At 49.4% G+C, this 14,675-nt stretch overlaps 1 long non-coding RNA gene across 1 annotated transcript in view; it reads left to right on the forward strand.

The window, feature by feature from the left end:
* LOC140492378 (uncharacterized) overlaps nucleotides 1-14,675 on the forward strand; it is a 59,058-nt gene that overhangs the window by 11,963 nt on the left and 32,420 nt on the right. The window lies entirely within an intron of this gene.

The raw sequence follows: 14,675 nt of genomic DNA on the forward strand, positions 1-14,675 counted from the left end.
CGCACTCACTCTCTCTCTCTCACACACATACACTAACACACACACTAACATTCACATGCACTCACACACACAGACACACTCACTCTCATTCACATACACACACTAACACTCACACACACATACAGACACACACTCTCACACATGCACACTAACACACACACACCCACACAAACAGACACACTCTCTCTCACGCACACACACAGACACATTCTCTCTCTCACACACTAACATTCACACTCACACACACAGGCACACTCACTCTCTCTCAGACACACACACTAACATGCACACACAGATACACTCACTCTCTCTCAGACACACACACTAACATGCACACACAGATACACTCACTCTCTCTCACACACACACACTTTCACTCACTCAAACTCACATACACAGACACACTCACTCTCTCTCACACACACACTAACACACACACTAACACTCACACACACTCACACACTCACTGTCTCTCACACACACGCACACTAACACACACGTGCACACTAACACCCTTGCACACACACTCACTCTCTCACACACACTAACACTTACACACACTCACTCTCTCACACACATACCCACACTCACACACACAGACACACTCACTCTCTCGTCACACACACACTAACACACACACAGACACACTCACTCTCTCTCCCAAACACACACACACTAACACTCACGCACACAATCACTCACTCTCAGACACACACTAACACTCATACACTCACTCTCTCACACACACACGCACACTAACACTCACACATACGTGCACTAACACACACACACTCACTCTCTCACACACACACTAACACCCAGACACACTCACTCTCCCTCACACACATACTAACATGCACACACAGACACACTCACTCTCTCTCTCACACACACACTAACATTCACACAAACTCACATTCACAGACACACTCACTCTCTCTCACACACACGCACACTAACACACTCACACACACAGACACACTCACTCTCTCTCACATGCACACACTAACATCATACACACTCTCACACACACTAACACTAACACTCACACACACACAGACACACTCACTCTCTCTCACACACACGCTAACACTCACACACACAGACACACTCAGTCTCTCTCACACACACTAACATTCACACACACACAGACACACTCACTCTCTCTCACACATGCACTAACATTCACACACTTACTCTCTCTCACACACACAAACACTCACACACACTCACACACATACTAACACTCACTCTCTCTCATACACACACATACACATGCGCACTAACACCCATGCAAACACTCACTCTCTCACACACACACCAACACACACTAACACTTACACCCACTCACTCTCTCACACACACGTATACTAACACTCACACACACACAAACATTCACACACACACACACAGACAGACTCACTCTCTCTGTCACACACACATTAACACACACAGACATACTCACTCTCTCTCACACATGCATACTAACACTCACACACACTCACACACACAGACACACTCTCTCTCCCACCCACACACACTAATGCTCACACACGCACTCACTCACTCTCACACACACACACACACTAACACTCACACGCACTCATCCACTCTCACACACACATACTAACATGCACACACAGACACACTCACTCTCTCTCACACACACTAACACTCACACAAATTCACATACACAAACACACACTCTCTCACACACACTAACACTCACACACACAGACACACTCGCTCTATCTCACACACACGCACACTAACTCTCACACACACACTCACTCTCTCACACACTAACATTAACACTCACACACACTCACACAAACACACTCTCTCTCACACATGCACACTAACACTCACACACACAGACACACTCACTCTCTCTCACATGCACACACACTAACATTCACACACACACTCACACACACACTAACTCTCTCTTACACACACTCTAACACTCATACACACTCACACACAGACACACTCACTCTCACACACACACATAAACACTCACACACTAACATTCACATGCACACTAACACTCATACACACTCACACACACACTAACATTCACACACACACTAACATTTATACACACTCACACACAGACACACACTCTCTCACACACACACTAACAGACACAGACACACTCACTCTCTCACACACACACTAACACTCACACACGGACACACTCGCTCTCTCACACACACACACTAACACTCACACACACAGACAGACACACTCACTCTCTCTCACACACACACTAACACTCAGACACAGACACTAACACTCACACAAACACTCTCTCGCACACACACAAACATACTAACACTCACACACACTCACACACACAGGCACACTCACTCTCTCTCACACACACACTAACACTCACACACACTCACACAAACTAACACTTGCACGCATTCACACACACACTCTCTCTCTCTCACAAATACACTAACACTCACACACACTAACACACACACAAACACACACACACGCACACTAATACTCACACACACATACACTAACACACACACACACTCACTCTCATACACACACTAACACACACATTAGCACTTACACACACTCACTCTCTCACACACACGTACACTAACACTCACACACACAGACACACTCACTCTCTCACAAACACACTAACACTCACACACAGACACACTCACTCTCTCACACACACACTAACACACACACTAACACTCACACACAGGCACACTCATTCTCTCTCACACACACGCACACTAACACACACACACTCACTCTCTCTCACACACACACTAATACTCACACACACAGACACACACTCTCTCTCACACCTGCACACTAACACACACACACTCACTCTCTCTCACACACACACTCACTCTTTTTCTCACACACACAAACATACTAACACTCACTCACACACACACACAAAGTCACTATCTCTCACACACGCACACTAACACACACACTCACATGCACAGACACACTCTCTCTCGCACACACACTAACACTCACACACACTGACACACTCACTCTCTCTCATACACACTAACACTCACACACACTCACACAAACACTAACACTTGCACGCACTCACACACAGAGGCACACTCATTCTCCCTCAACACACACACTAACGCTCACACACACACTAACACTTACACACACTCACTCTCACACACATACACTAACACTCACACACACACAAACATTCACAAACCGACACACAGAGACACACTAACTCTCTCACACACTCACACTAACACACACAGACACACTCACTCTCTCTCACACACACACGTACACTAACACTCACACACATACAGACACACTCTCTCACACACACACTAACACTCACACACACTCACACACACACTAACACTTGCACGCACTCAAACACAGAGGCACACTCACTCTCCCTCAACACACACACTCACACACACACACACTAACACTTGCACACACTCACACACACTCACACACTCACTCTCTCTCACATACACACTAACACTCACACACTCACACACACAGACACACTCACTCTCTCACACACACAAACTAACACTCACACACTCACACACACACAAACATTCACAAACCGACACACACAGACACACTAACTCTCTCACACACTCACACTAACACACACAGACACACTCACTCTCTCTCACACACACGCGTACACTAACACTCACACACATACAGACACACTCTCTCACACACACACTAACACACACACACTCACACACACACTAACACTTGCACACACTCACACACACTCACACACTCACTCTCTCACACACACACAAACTAACACTCACACACTCACACACACGCAAACATTCACAAACCGACACACACAGACACACTAACTCTCTCACACACTCACACTAACACACACAGACACACTCACTCTCTCTCTCACACACATGTACACTAACACTCACACACATACAGACACACTCTCTCACACACAGACACACTCACTCTCTCACACACACTAACACTCACACACACAGACACACTCACTCTTTCTCACACACGCACACTCACACTCACACACACACAAACATTCACACACACACAAACATTCACACACACTAACACTCACACACATTCACACACACACTCTCTCTCACACACACACTCTCTCACACACACTCTAACACTCGCACACACTCACACTCACAGACGCACTCTCTATCACACAAACACGCTAACACTCACACTCACTCTCTCTCACACACACACCCTAACGCTCACACACACACTAACACTCACACACACTCACACACTCGCTCTCACTCACACACACACATACTAACACACACACACGCACACTAACACACACACACGCACACTCTCTCTCACACACACTAACACTCACACACAGATTAATGCTCGCACAGTCACACCCATAGACACACTCACTCTCCCTCACACACATTCACACACACACTAACACTCACACACACTTACACACACTCACATCACACACACAGACACACTCACTCTCTCTCTCACACACACACACACTCACACACACACACAAACACTCACACACACTCACTCTCACACACACACTAGCACTCACACACACACTCACTCTCACACACACACTAACACTCACACACACTAACTTTCACACACATTCACACACACACACACTCTCTCTCTCACAAACACATACTAACACACACACAAACTCACTCTCTCTCACACACACACTAACACTCACACACACTAACATGCTCACACACACACAAGCACACTCACACACATACACACACACTAACTCTCTCACACACACTCTTTCACGCACACACACAGACACACACATTCACTCTCTCTCTCTTTCACACGTACATACTGTCTCTCACACACAAACACACACACACACTCACTCTCACATACACACACTCTCACACATGCTCACACTCTCTGTCATACACACGCACACACAGAGTCTCTCACACACACACTCACACGTAACCATCACTGTCTTGTACACTTGTGCACAGATCCTTGCAGTTGGGTGTAAAGGATGGGGAAAGAAATGAAACGTTTATGAATGAAGACAAGAGAAGTATGTAAGAAAAGGGAGCTAGCAGTTGGTGTCAAGTCTGTGGTAACAGACCAGGACAGAAAACACCATGAACAGCCTCAGGGAAAGCAAAGGGGGAGCCGGGAAGGCTCGTTCAGATGGCCTGGGAAGGTGGCAGGTGCTACACAAATGCAAGCCCTCTCTCCATGAACTGGAAAGTGAGGTTGCACATCCAGGCACGCTGTCTTAGGGAACAGGGAAGGGGAAGGGGAAGCGGTGGGTGGAGGGGGATTGGGGGCGGACACGTTGAAACCCAGTGAAGGATGTCAAATGAAAAAGGACAGACTTACATTTCTATAGCGCCTATCACCACCGCAGAGCATCCCAAAGCATTCGGCAGCCGGTGGAGCAGTTTTCCAAGGGCAGTCCCTGTTGGGGTGCAGGAACCACGGCAGAGACTGTGCACTGTGCTGCTTTGCGCGGATAGTAAAGCCATGATAAGCTCTTTAAGTGAGATTAACCGAGGGATAAATATAACCCAAGAACACTCCCAAGGACTGCCCGACTCTTATCGCCACAGGAGCATCAGAGACTGGAAGAGGAGCAGGCCATTCGGCCCCTCAAGCCTGCTCCTGCATTTAGCAGGATCATGGCTGATCTGATTTTCCTCTTTCCATGTAACACCCCGATTCCCCTGACGGATCAGGAATCTCTGTTTCAACCTTCAATATACACAAGGGCTCTGCCCCCCACTGCTGGCTGTGGCAAGCAATTCCAAAAAAACACTCAAACCCTCTGAGGGAGTAAATTCCTCCTCATCTCAGTCTGAATTCCCCCCCCCCCTTTATTCTGAGAGGGTGCCCTCTGGTCCTAGCCTCTCCCCTGAGGGCGGTGGAGGGGGGGGGGGGGGGGGGGAGGGGAGCATCCTCTCAGCACTGACCCTGTCTCGCCCCTTAATATGTCCCAGTCAGATCAGCCTCCCATGCTTCCCAAATCCAGGGCATAGAGTCCCAACCTGTTCAGGCCTTTGTACATGAGACACTCCCCCCCCCCCCCCCCCCCTCCCGGGGATCACCGAGTGAAGCTTCTCTCTGAACTACCTCCAATGAAATGATATCTTTCCCTAAATAAGGAACCGCTCAGAGTATTCCCGATGTGGTCTCCCCCAGCACCTTGGACAGTTCCAGTCACACCTCCCCACTCTTACCCCCTTGAAATAAGGGTCAATATTCCACGACCCTTCCTGATTCCCTGCTGCCCCTGAGTGCTAGCTTTCTGTGTTTCGTGCAGGGGATTCCGCCCCCCCCCCCCCCCCCCCCCCCCCCCAGGTCCCTTTGTGTTGCAGCTTCATGCAGACTTTCCCCATTTAAATAACATCCCGGACTCCCTTCCCAAAGGAACAACTTCACGTTTACCCGCGTGATGGTCCTTAGGCACCTCCTTCGTCTGTCAACGTCCCTGTGTCAGAGACAAAAACAAACAGCAGATGCTGGAATCCGAGGGAGACAGGCCGGTGGCTGGAAGAACACAGCAAGCCAGGCAGCTTCAGGAGGTGGGCACGTCGATGTTGCTTCAATATCTCTCTGTGTCTCCTTCTCTCAACCTCCCGGTGCGTCTGTTTTGGTGTCATCTGTGGATCTGGCTGCAGGACCTTTCCCTCCCTCCTCCAAGTCTTTCAGATGGATTGGAAACAGTTGTGGTCCCAGCGCTGACCCCTATGGGACAGGACTGGGCACTGCTCGCCAACCTGAAAAAATAACCCCTTCTCCCAGTTCCCCGTTTCCTGCCCATGAGCCAATTCTCCGTCCATGCCGATAGGCTCCCACCGCAGACTCTTAAGTCTTCACCTTTTGTGAGGCTGATTACCTTCCAGAAGTCCAAATGCAACACATCTGTTGAGTTATAGAGTCATACAACACAGACACGGACCCTTCAGCCCAACCAGTCCATAATCCCAAACTAATCTAGTCCCACCTGCTTGCTCTTGGGCCCATATCCCTCCAAGCCTTTCCCACTCATGGACTTATCCAAACGTCTTTAAATGGTGTAACTGATCCCACATCCACCACTCCCTCAGGAAGTTCACTCCACACGTGAACCACCCTCTGTGTAAAAAACTTTGCCCCCCCCCCCCACCAAACCCCTGTGTCTTTTTAAAATCTCTCTCTCCTCTCACCTTAAAAAAATGTGCCCCTTGGTCTTGAAATCTCCCACCTTCGGGAAAAGACACCTCCCAGTTTATCTATCTATGCCCCTCACAATTTTATAAACCTCCACTGGATCGTCTCTCAACCTCCGACGCTCCTGTGAGAAAAGTCCCAGTCTCTCCTTATAACTAAACCCTTCAGTCCCGGGAACATCCTGGTAAATCTTTTCTGCACCCTTTTCAATTTAATCATGTCCTTCCTAGATCAGAATTGCTCCAAATGAACTATCCAGCCTTTCTTTATAACTCAAACCTTCCATACATGGCAACATCCCGGTAAACCTTGCCTCCTGATAGTAGAGAGACCAGAACTGGACGCAGTTCTCCAGAAGAGGCCTCACCAATATCCTGTACAACCTCAACATGACGCCCCAACTCCTGTACTCAAAGGGCTGAGCAATGAAGTGCTTCTTAAACCGCCCCCCCACCCCCCCATCTATGTGTGACACAAACTTCAAAGAATGATGTACCTGAACCACCCGGTCTCGCTGATCGACAACACTACCCAATCCCTCGATCCACTTCTGTTAACACTCACTCCAACAGCACAATTTCCCTTTCTGTCTCTACTTGATTAGATTATGACTTTTCAAAAGTTCTAACATTAATTCCTTCATAATTGATTCCAATACTTTCCAACAATAGATGTTAACCAAATTGGCCTGTAGTTACAGGGTGTCTGCGGCCCTCCCTCGTGGAATCGGGGTGTTGAACTGATAGCTTTGACTGAAACATCAACAGAGGAAGGTTTACTGTTCAACGTGGCATCAAAGAAAGGTTTGCTCATCAGGATCACAATGCAAGAATGGCCAATTTCGAACCATCGCCACAATTTATAATGGAAAGGGGGAGAAGTGATTTTTGATTGGCCAAGGTGTTACCATGGAGGGAGCAATGGGGACCTATAGGTCAGGCAGAAGTAAGAGAGTGAGGCTGAACTGATTCCTTTTGAGCACCCCGTCACCGCACTCTGGCCTGTTTGCTAAGTACTGTCCAGTTGGAGAACATCAAAGAGCCAACAATTTGCTTTGGGTTGTGCTGGGTTGAGAACACTGTCGGTTATGAATGCAGGAGTAAGTGAGGACTGCAGATGCTGGAGATCAGAGTCGAGAGTGTGGCGCTAGACAAGCACGGCTGGTCTGGAGGAGCAGGAGAATCGACGTTTCAGGCTTAAGCTCTTCATCAGGAATGAGGAACACGATGGACACAGAGAAGAATGGTCCTGATTAACTAATCCCTGGGAGTCCAGCCTAACCTTGAACTGACATCGAAATTCACACACCAGGTGATCCATCTCTGACCAGCTACTCCAGCTCGACTTGACTCGAGAGTGGGAGCGATCGGAGAATCAAAGGTCAGAGAAAGCCAAGACAAAGCGACAAGTGGCGAACGTCGAACAATGTGAAAGCAATGCGCCCAGGGCTGAGCGGGATCTCAACTGGATCAGAAACCGGCTTTAAACTGAATCTCACGTGGAGGGAGTTTCGGACCGAGACGGTATAATTTAGAAATCTCGATTTGTAGGACTGATGGACCTAAAGACAACTTTGGTTACCCCTGTGGAGCTCAGATGCGATGTTCGAGACTGAATAGTCATACAGCATGGAAGCAGACCCTTCGGTCCAACCCGTCCATGCCGACCAGATATCCCAACCCAATCTAGTCCCACCTGCCAGCACCCGCCCCATATCCCTCCAAACCCTTCCTATTCATATACCCATCCAGATGCCTTTTAAATGCTGTACTTGTACCAGCCTCCACCACTTCCTCTGGCAGCTCATTCCATACAAGTACCACCCTCTGTGTGAAAAAGTGGCCCCTTAGGTCTCTTTTATATCTTTCCCCTCTCACCCTAAACCTATGCCCCTCTAGTTCTGGACTCCCCCACCCCAGGGAAAAGACTTTGTCTATTTACCCTATCCATGCCCCTCATAATTTTGTAAACCTCTATAAGGTCACCCCTCAGCCTCCGACGCTCCAGGGAAAACAGCCCCAGCCTGTTCAGCCTCTCCCTGTAGCTCAAATCCTCCAACCCTGGCAACATTCTTGTAAATCTTTTCTGAACCCTTTCAAGTTTCACAACATCCCTCTAGTCACGTACCTGTCCAAATGTCTTTTAAATGTTGTAACTACTGCTTCCTCTGGCAGTTCATCCGACACACCCTCTGTCTGAGAAAATTGCCCCTCGGATCACTTTTATATCTTTCCCCTCTCACCCTAAACCTATGCCCCTCTAGTTCTGGACTCCCCCACCCCAGGGAAAAGACTTTGCCTATTTACCCTTACTGACTGCAATCTGTTGGTCAGCAAGTCCAGAATCCAGTTACAGAGGAGAGAGTGGAGACCTAGGCTCTGGAGCTTAGAAATAAGTCTCTTTGGAATTATGGTGTTGACTACAGCTCTGCCCTGAATAAACAGGAGCCTAACATAGATATCCTTGTTGTATAGATGTTTCAGAGAGGAGTGTAAGGCCAGGGAGGTGGCATCTGCCATGGACCTGGTGCATTGTTAGGCGAATTGCAAGCAAGCAAAGCCGTCTGAGAGGATAGACTTGACATGAGCCATGACCAACCTCTAGAAGCACTTCGTAACGTTGGGTGTCAGAGCCATTAGGCAGTAGTCATTGAGACACGCTGCATGGTCTTTGGCACTGGGATGATGGGGGCCTTCTTGAAGCATGTGGGGTCTTCAGATCATAGTAAGGAGGTTGAGGAGGTGTGCAAGCATTCCCGCCAGTTGGCCCATTCAGGATCAGAGCGCATGGCCGGAGACTCCATTCAGGCCTATTACTTTCTGTTGATTCACCCTTGAGAGAGCCAATCTAACGTCTGCAGCAGTGACTATGGGTACAGGAGCATCCGAGGCTGTTAGGACAGGTGACATCGATTCACTGTCCTTCGATTCAAAGTGAGCATAGACTGCATTGAGCTCATCAGTTACCAATGTACCATTGCCTCGACTTCACTTTGCGGCTTGTTGTATCGTGCTAGCCTTTTCACAGTCACCATGTGTCGGTGCGGTCAGTCTGGGACTCCAGCCTAGCCTGGTATAGTGTCTGGTGGCCTGACAAAGCTTGGGACTAGACGTTCCCGTGTAGGGAAGGGTCACCGTTCTCGAATGCCTGAGATCTGGATGTCAGAAGGAAAGCGGATCTGCTGCCTTTCTGGTCAGGGAACTCTGGGATTACCCCGTCTCTGCGCGCCTACCGAAGATAGTGCAGGCCTACCCATGTTGGTCAGTCTCTGAATTCTTGACAGACCAGTCCAGTGATTCCATTCAGTTCCATCGGAGCCCGTCTTTCAGAGTCATAGCGATGTACAGCATGAAAACAGACCCTTCGGTCCAACCCGTCCATGCCGACCAGATATCCCAACCCAATCTAGTCCCACCTGCCAGCACCCGGCCCCTATCCCTCCAAACCCTTCCTATTCATATACCCATCCAAATGCCTTTTAAATGTTGCAATTGTACCAGCCTCCACCACATCCTCTGACAGCTCATTCCATACACGTACCACCCTCTGTGTGAAAAAGTTGCCCCTTAGGTCTCTTTTATATCTTTCCCCTCTCACCCTAAACTTATGCCCTCTAGTTCTGGACTCCCCCACCCCAGGGAAAAAAATGTTGTCTATTTACCCTATCCATGCTCCCCTCTATAAGGTACCCCTCAGCCTCCGACACTCCAGGGAAAACAGCCCCAGCCTGTTCAGCCTCTCCCTGTAGCTCAAATCCTCCAACCCTGGCAACATCCTTGTAAATCTTTTCTGAACCCTTTCAAGTTTCACAACATCTTTCCGATAGGAAGGAGACCAGAATTGCACACAATATTCCAACAGTAGCCTCACCAATGTCCTGTACAGCCACAACATGACCGCCCAACTCCTGTACTCAATACTCTGACCGATATAGACAAACATACCGAGTGAGTAAGGTTCCTCTACTGAGTTTAGTTCAAAGTAGAAATTCCCTCAGCTCTGTCCCCATCAACGATACCTGGGACAGATAAAGCAAGGGTTTCAAATACAGAGAAAGGAATTCCTATGAAGATTTGAAACTGAAATAAAATCCCCCATCAAACAGGTCTGAGAGTGGGACGAGTGTGGGAGGGGGGGGGGTGGCGGGGAGGTATTGAAATAAAATCTGTAGTTCTTTCAGTGAGTCTGAAACGGTAAGAGGTAATGGCTGTTGGGGTAATGCTCTGAAATCTAACACAAACTTGGAACATCAATTGGAAAAATTTTACAATGGAGCCCAAACTTGCGAAATTGAAATATCATTGTCCAGGGCTGGAGATCCACTCCAGGTCCCACAGTGTCCGAAAGGCCTGAATCGATTGAGTGAGCACCACGTACTCCCACTCCAGGGAGGACGGAGCATGGACCTTACCCCTGTGAAGGAAGGTCAGGAAACATCCAGGCTGTCCATGGCTCACTGTCCAGACCTGTTCATCTCCATCTCGGCCAGGCCCAGCAACAGAACCTTCACAAGGCCTCACTTGGTCAGGATGTGATGCTGCGCCATCTTTGTTTCACTGGGGATAGGGGGAGAGCGTTCAGCCCCTCCGGCCTGTTCCATCAGTCAGGGAGTCTACCTGCAATCTAACTCCCGTCCCCTCCTACCTTTCCTCAATCGCTCAATACCTTCTGGAAGTGGACCAATCACTCAAACGATCCCATGGATTCAAAATGTGCATTTATCCGGCTTCACGTGGCTTCTACTGAAGGGCATTTGAACCTGCAACCTCCCCATCCCCACACCCCGTGTCAGTCGCTGTGTCAAGAGAGGCTGAGTCTGATTGATTCCCAAGACCCACTGGGAAGAAGTCTGTCCTACAATCCCAGCGTTCCCTGATAATTGGGAAAACCAAAGTATCCCTCGAGCTTGAGAATTCAACAGAATGGAACCTGGTTTGTGTGATCCCAGCCTTGTCAAATGATCATTCTGTTCTATTTGACCCTTCCTGACCCCAGATGTCCGACAGAGGTCACAGCAACACAATGAGGCCATTCGGCCCATCGAGTCTGCTCCGCCATTCCATCATGGCTGACCTGTTTCTCAGCCCCGTAACCCCTCCACCCCTACCCCCCTCACTAATCAGGAACCTATCTCTCTCTCTCTCTGTCCTTAAAGACACTCATGTCTTCCCTCCACACCCCTCTGGGGCGTGAGTCCCACAGAGTCCCCACCCTCCGGCTGGAGAAATTCCTCCCCACCTCAGTCCGTCCCTTCACCCTGAGGCTGTGCCCTCGGGTTCCTCGTCTCTCTCTGAGCGGTGGAAACACCTTCCCCACCCCCCCCGACTCTGTCCCAGGCCTCTCGGTATTCTGTACGTTTCAATCCAATTCCACCCCCCCCCCCCCCAACTCCTCCATCATCGTTCTAAACCCCATCGGGTACAGACCCAGAGTCCTCAACCGCTCCCCATGTGACAAGCCCTTCATCCCCGAGGAACCTCCTCTGGACCCCCCTCCAAAGGCCAGCACGTCCTTCCTTAGATACGGGGCCTAAATCTGTTCCAACTGGGCCTGCCCAGAGCCTCATGCTGCCTCAGCGGTCCATCCCTGCTCTTGTAGCCTCTCGAAGTGATCACTAACATCACATTTACTTGCCTCACTGTCAACTAGACCTGCCTGAGGTCAGCCCTTTGTGCCTTTGTTCGCAGATTTACAGAGCGACCTGATCCCTGACTTCAGACCGAAGTGGAGTTGCCAACTCCAAGACCCGAACAATGATGGCACCGAGACGCGGAGGCACCAGCTTTGACAGGCCATCACAGAAAGCCGTGACCTGGTACCGGGTCACCGGGCAGAGAGAGAACAACTCGTCCAATCTTCGACTGAACGGGGGAAACAGAAATCTGGCTGACCTCACTCTGGGACATCACGGGATGCCATGCAGATATTAACAGCTCCCTTTGGAGAATTGCGTTCTCCACTCTGGCCCGTTATATCGAGCAGAGATGTCGGGAGAGGGATTGTCACAGCTGCGGGGGGGCGCGCATTTGTGTAGCGAGAGACGCCCGACCCAACACGTGTGGAGGGATGGCGGACATCAGAGAGAGAGAGAGAGAGAGAGAGCAGTCAATGTGAGCACAGCAAGATCCCGCGTACGACAATACTGAGAAAGCCGTGGTTCGAGACAATGGGTGCTGGAATCCAAAGTGGACAGGCAGGAGGCTGGAAGGACACAAGCAGGCCAGGCAGTATCAGGAGGTGGGGAGGTCAACATTTCGGGTGCGACTCTTCCCCAGGAGGTTGCAGTTGGCAGATCACCCAGGACCACCCTAATCCTGTCCCAAGCAGAGGCTGCCACACTCTTGCCCATCACGACACAACCATCTAACATGTCTGCCACTCCATCCCCCCTCTTGGTAAACCAGCAGAGGCCTGAACCAGGAGGTGCAGAAAGTCAAACAGAGCTGGTCTATGGGAAAGAGACCGTGGAGTGCAGGTTCATAGCTCCTTGGAAGTGGAGTCGCAGGTAGATAGGATCGTGAAGGAGGCGTTTGGTATGCTTTCCGTTGTTATGAATGGGAAGGGTTTAAAGTACTGGAAAATGAGACTAAATAATGGAAAAGTTAGACCTAAAGGTTCATTTTCATGCTGTATGACACTCTCTATACACCTCTCTAACTCTACTCTGTCCTTTGACCTCTAGTTATCCTATCCCAGGACTGATTAATTGGGATGGAATTGAGGGAACTTTATTTTCCTTTTCAAAGAGTTCAAAAGAGTTGATCAGGGAATACGATGAATGATTAATTCAGTTGAGGAGAGTGAAGGCAGCGTCTGGTATGCTTTCCTTTATTGGTCAGAGTATTGAGTACAGGAGTGGGGAGGTCATGTTGCGGCTTTACAGGACATTGGTGAGGCCACTGTTGGAATACTTTATGATTAGATTACTTACAGTGTGGAAACAGACCCTTCGGCCCAATAAGTCCACACCGACCTGCCAAGCGCACCCACCCAGACCCCCATTTCCCTACCTACACTACGGGCAATTTAGCATGGCCAATTCACCTGACCTGCACATCTTTGGACTGTGGGAGGAAACCGGAGCACCCAGAGGAAACCCACGCGCACACGAGGAGAATGTGCAAACTCCACACAGTCAGTCGCCTGAGGCGGGAATAGAACCCGGGTCTCTGGTGCTGTGAGGCAGCAGTGCTAACCACTGTGCCACCGTGCCGCCCACGCTGAGTCCAGTCACCCGGGCCCATATCCCTCCAAACCCTTCCTATTCATATACCCATCTAAATGCCTCTTAAATGTTGTAATTGTACCAGCCTCCACCACATCCTCTGTGCAGCTCATTCCATACATGCACCACCCTCTGTGTGAAAAAGTTGCCCCCTAGGTCTCTTTTATATCTTCCCCTCTCACCCTAAACCTATGCCCCTCTAGTTTCCTGGACT

This window comes from Chiloscyllium punctatum, chromosome 21, assembly GCF_047496795.1.
Source record: "Chiloscyllium punctatum isolate Juve2018m chromosome 21, sChiPun1.3, whole genome shotgun sequence".
Classification (NCBI taxonomy): domain Eukaryota; kingdom Metazoa; phylum Chordata; class Chondrichthyes; order Orectolobiformes; family Hemiscylliidae; genus Chiloscyllium; species Chiloscyllium punctatum.